A 5,808-nucleotide genomic window follows, 5' to 3' on the forward strand; every position below is an offset into this window, starting at 1 on the left:
GGTGAGCCATAGCTATGGAAATGATAAGGACTCACCCCCCCACCCACCCCTCCTGTCTCTATCAGCGGCCACAGGGCTCTTCCTGCTTCTTTGGTAAACACAATGGATAATTACAATACAGTGTGTCATTGATTTGACATGGTTTGTACGTGAAACACACACATGCACTGGTGTTCACACACCTGTGATGTTAACTCTGCGGGAAAAGCTGTCGGGATACCAGGCTGCAACCACCCATCCATCAACCCGAGGGTTTCAGTGACATAGAACTCTGCTTTATATGTGAGAAATCTCCTCCGAATATCACATGCAACACACCCCTCCACTGTCCTCACCTATCGCCTTTCATTTCTACTTCAGTCACCTCTGAGCAGAAGTGATGGGGAGCTGTGGGTTCACTTAACAACAGCATGGTTGAGTTGAAGAACGCTTTGATTCCATCCACGTTGATATGTGGCGATAAGACGCGCCTGAAGGGGCCTGCTTGCATGATCTGACCCTGTGAGCTGTTGAATATGGATCCCCTTTAGTGGCGCAGCATTAAGAGCGAACGTAAGGCTGTAAACTGAGAACTAAAGTGGATCAGGGTGTGTGCCGGAGGGCCTGAGGGGGTGGTTAGGGGCTCTAGGAGTGTGTGAGAATATGCGTGTTGGGGTGACAGGATAGCAGCCAAGCACAGGTGTAAGGCAACTCTAGCAACAGTGGGTGATTGGCAAACAGCGGGACCATTGTTTCCTCTCAAACACACACACACACAGATACAGGCTCATCTGTTAGTCTGATGAGCTCCACAGACCTCCACTTCCATCCTCTACAAATTACCCCATCAAAACAACACCTGATCCTGTTGATCCGACGTGTTCGTGACCTGACGTGAGAAAACAGTCCCATGTGTGCCGTCACATTTATGGGCAAACAGATGCCACGAGTTTATAAGCTGAAGTTCCTAACTAGTCTTGGTTTTGGCCTTGGTCATGTTCTAAACTCGGTCTTGATCCATTTTGGCCCTTAAAAGTGTCTTAATGTTTTGTCCTAATCCTGAGCTCAAGCCCCATAAAACTGTGAATTCTCTGGGTTTTCCTGAGTAAAAAGAAGGGGGACAGCTTGGCTCTGAAGGCTACAGCTAGGAAACATGGGGCCCGTGGGCCATGTGAGGTCTCCTGTTGACATTCACACGGTCCTTGTGGGGTATATTTTATGTGATTCAACATTTTTTTTCAAATAAAATAAAGCTATAATAATTATATAAATTACGTAACTATTTTATTTTCCATACTGTATTCCACTAACACCTTATTTTCCCCCATAACTTGACTGCCTGGACAAGGGCCCATCCTGGGTCCACACCCTCAGGATTTACAAACGAAATATCATTTTTTGTCACAAACCCAACACTTAAAACCTGTTGAACTCTTCTTCTAGTAGAAGGGTGTGACACATCTTAACTGCTTTATTCAGTTGATCCTAAAATAACAAATTCTCGGCCTCTTTTCAGCCTAACCTTAATAAAAGCAGGAGCTAAAACGAAACATTGTTTCGAGCATACACGTGTTTGAAGGTCCAAGATTTGGGGATACAGTCGGCTTATGTGTGTGTGCCACGACTGGTGTGACCTTGCTGCTGAGTTGTAATGTAAACCGAGGCGGGTTTGAACGTGGTCGTTTGTATTTCACACAGTAGAGGAGAGGAAACATCCTGCGACAGCTGAGGCTGAAGATTAATCTCCTACGTGTTGAAAACATCCCACATGCTTGTGCTATGGAGTCGATGTTGTTTGCACTGCTAAGATAAAGGATGGAGAAGTAAGAGATCGCCATGCCGGAATAAAGCACATCACTGAGTCCAACATTATGCTTCTCGGTAAGTTTGGTTTGCACGGACGTCGAGCTCCCAGCGCTCAGATTTGCTGAGCCCAGTCACGGTATTTGAAGTGCTCATGAGCAAATCTCCACCTCATATCACACAGGGAATTAAAACATATTGATCCTTTTGTTCAAATTATTGGGAAGAAATGCAATTTTTTTGGTGTTTTTTGACGTCATTATTATGACCTTTTTATGTATATAAAAGTGATAAAACGTTGTTGCTGAACTATCTTTGGCCGAAAGAAACCCTAAAAACATGTTGACAAACGTGTAAACCATATATCAACCCAGAGTTCAAGAGCAGTTTCACCTGAGGGTTGGTGGATCCTTTTCGGAGGCAAACCTTGGACAAACAGGAAAGCTTGTTTGACAAATAAGTTTATACATTGTTGTGTTAATGTAAACTTCCTCTTCTTGCAATGTTCATCAGTTCTCAAACAATTATTGATGAACAATGGTTTGCCAAACCTGTCTGCACCTGTCAGCCTCACTCACAGGAACTGGTTCTCTCAGTTCCAGGCAAACTGGAACAAGTTATGATGCTTCAAGACCAGCACATGTTTGAAGCTTACAACACTTTTACAGCTGTGGATTGAATTACTTTACTGAAAATCACAGATATTTTATGAATGAAGAGTTTATTTCACAGATCCAGATTAAAATTTAAGGAGAATTATTTTTTTAAATCAATAAAAGGTCAATAGAGGCGACCATGTCATGGGAATCCCCCAAGAAAAAGAGAAAAATGAACCCATATTTTTACACTTTGGATGGTGAACATTTCTTTTTTCTTCAGGCAAAAAGATGAAACTGCCAAATCACAGAAGTCAGAAGAAGACTTTCATATTTTTCAGGAAAAATAAACTGGGCTTAGACCAAGGCCTTGTCGAGAATTTGTTGGAGCAAGTTGGCTTTAATACGATAGAAAAGTATTTGAAAGAGAAAATGTGAAAAATAGTGACTTTTACTCCAGCAAAAAAAGTTGAGGACTCGTGGCAGATGATTTAAATGACTGCCCACAGAGCTCTTAGAAGATAGCAGCCCTGCGAATTCAAACTGACCTCCTACTTCTCTCACACCTATTTTTGTTGAAAATTCTCAGCCGTCCTATTGAATGCCAACAGCGACTCCCAGGCTGAGCTGCTCTCCAGCCTTGGCCGGAACTGCCTCTGCACTCATTAGAGCTATCTGTCCTTGGAAAGCACCACTGGGGAGCAGAATAAATGCACCGCGCTATTCATCCAAACCTTATCACAACATTATCTCAGCATTCCGATGCCCTGAGCTGGAACGTGCTCATATTCTCAGACGACGCCTGCAGTGTTTTTTTATTGGAGACTCGGGTCAGAGCAGAGCGGCAGATGTTCCCATTTGCTCACTGAAGTAGAATGACCTGCTCCTTAAGGCGCCTACATCCTCTCCTCCTTCCATATCAGGTGACCGAGAAACCCAAAGGCCATTCTTGGACCTTTAAGGGAGCACAGAAAAGAAGCTGGGGAAAGGGAGGGGCTTCACGTAAAGAAACACCTGTTGATTCAGTTCCACATGACCCCACTGGAGTCGAACGAGATGGACAAAGACATACAATGTTTAGATTGGAGGAGGGGGGGGGGTTACAAATACGCAGACCTACATACTACACTATTAATTCATTTCAGAAGACATAACAGAGCTTTCGAGAAAAATTGCTCCCGGGCAAATGAAAGAGCCCCAAAATGACTCCCAACATATGTTCATACAGTCTGTGTATGCGGTCCATGTGGGGGGGTATGAACCAGCAACCCTGAGCTTGCCTCACCAACGTCATTACGGACCCAACTACCAGAAATAATTATTCCCCAAAGTACCGAGCGAGATAAACAATCCCACCGCCCGCCTCCGTCCACATTCCCTGCCGGCAGCAATTAGTAGGAGTTGACTGACAACACGGACCAAAGCTCTGTGTTGGTCAGAATCCCAAAGAGTTAATCAGAAAGCACACAGCATGTCGTCACCGCTGCCAAGAATCTGACAAATCAGAGGAACTATTAATACGCACAAGCAGGGAGGCTCTTTGCTGAACTCACATAAACCATTACATTGTTTAAACTTGCCGCACAATCCCAGCTCAGTTTATTTGAACAGGTTTTGTCATTAACTTTTGGACATGATTCATTTCTGTCACTGCTAAAACTCCAGACACTCTTGCTGCTTGTCCTGATCTGTAATAACTCCATTATCTCGCAGTGGCTGCTGTCATCGCGGCTACTTTCTGGAGCAGCACCTGTCCCGGTGGTCCTGGTGCCCGCCTCCCCTCCCAAACTTGTGGTTTGCTGATGTCGGCATGTCTGGCATCTCTGACTGTGACTCCAACAGTAACAGACGGCTGCTATGCCAATGAAAGTGCCGGACAGCTGAGTGTGTGTTCTCTCACAGGAAGCTTATTTTGGGATCTTGTAAAGGATAATGAATTGAAATTAATTCAACTTTCAAGGGCACTTGTACAAACACACTGATGGGGAGTGACATGCAATGCAAACACTCATTTGAATGTTTATTGTTGCACATTCGTTGCTCATAAATCTTCACTGTTGTACCTCCAAACTCTCAGACAGTAACCCTGCTTTCTTTTGGCAGAAATCTTACTGAAAAAGCCAATATAGCCAGAAAAAATGCATTACTTCTTATGTATTTAATGAATAAGTTCAGCTTTTTTTAAACATCCTGAGAATTCCTTACGTTAACTTTGGCGTCATGTACGTCAAAACAGTACACGCACAAATGTGCAAGAATGGGTCACTGTCATCGTTTTAGATAGCAAACTAGTCAAACACAATTATAAAAGCTATTAAATTTTACCTTTATATCGCGCTTCCCAAGACGACATTCAGTAGTTTGCGCCTCGATTTCTCCCTCGCGTCACTTTGCACCTAACCGACATTCGAACAGGAACAGGGCGATTATTGACATAAAATGAAAATAAAACAAGGTAAAATATGTCCAAAAAATACCTCACGGCTTCCTTTCGATGGTAATACATTTAACAATTCGGTATTTACGAGGGTCTAGTGATTTAAAAAAACAAAACAATGTTCTTGTCCGTGCAATAAAATGTCCCAGTGGAACAAATAATCAAATAAAAGTTCCTATCCTGAGCGAATTAAGGAGGAAGCGCTATCTGCAATAAATATTTTTGTGATTGTTAGCGTGTTTAATGCCATGTGGAATGAATCAGGCACTTAAATTCCGTCTCTTTTTCCGGCTTATTTGTATTCTATTGTGGCTGTACTTGAGCAGTTTATTTTGAACATGAAAAAACAGTAAAGAATGAAGAGGTTTGCTCGCAACAATATCATTAATAACACAAAAGCTTGAGTCTGAGAGTTTATTTTAGTGTCTTTAACCGACCTGGATGTGTGACTGTGAATCGTATTCATAGTTTATTTGGCAGAGTTCAAGAAGAGGCCGTGACCTAACACATGTCGAGGTTTGACTTTAGAAGAATCGCATGAATCTAAAAACCCCAGCGCAGTAAAACAATGAGCCATTATCAGCCTGGTGGTGACCTCCTCCCTCCACAAAGACACCTAAAGTGACCTTCCAGATGGTGAAAACACACTTTCACTCGCAGCTCAGTCAGAGGAGGCTCCTGTGTTTAGACAGGCTGTCTACAGCTGTCACACACACACACACACGAGTGGGAGTGTGTGCCTGGATGTGTGTGAGAATCGAGCAAACAGGTGTATTCATGTACCTGCTTGCACTGCAGGGGACCTCTGCCACTGAAAATCACCAGAGTGGACAGCGCTGCAGTGGACAGCGCTGCAGTGGAACAGCGACAGCTGTCCGTGGAATGGAGGCTCATTTCACTGCCGGTCTGTCAAGTCTTCTGCTGCGACAGCCTGTTAGAACTTGTCGATGGTTTTCAACAAAATACCAGAACTATTCCTCCCTTGCACCTGTG

General features: G+C 43.6%; 1 long non-coding RNA gene across 1 annotated transcript; it reads right to left on the reverse strand.

Annotated features, from left to right (window-relative positions):
• Positions 1–3,500: 3,500 nt before the first annotated feature.
• On the reverse strand, positions 3,501–4,955 carry LOC128749321 (uncharacterized). The gene is made up of 3 exons (XR_008412922.1): positions 4,856–4,955; positions 4,704–4,774; positions 3,501–4,297 (listed from the first exon to the last, which is right to left on the reverse strand). It is a non-coding gene; the product is annotated as an uncharacterized LOC128749321 (long non-coding RNA).
• Positions 4,956–5,808: the final 853 nt, after the last annotated feature.

The sequence above is a fragment of the Synchiropus splendidus genome, chromosome 18 (assembly GCF_027744825.2).
Source record: "Synchiropus splendidus isolate RoL2022-P1 chromosome 18, RoL_Sspl_1.0, whole genome shotgun sequence".
Lineage (NCBI taxonomy): Eukaryota > Metazoa > Chordata > Actinopteri > Syngnathiformes > Callionymidae > Synchiropus > Synchiropus splendidus.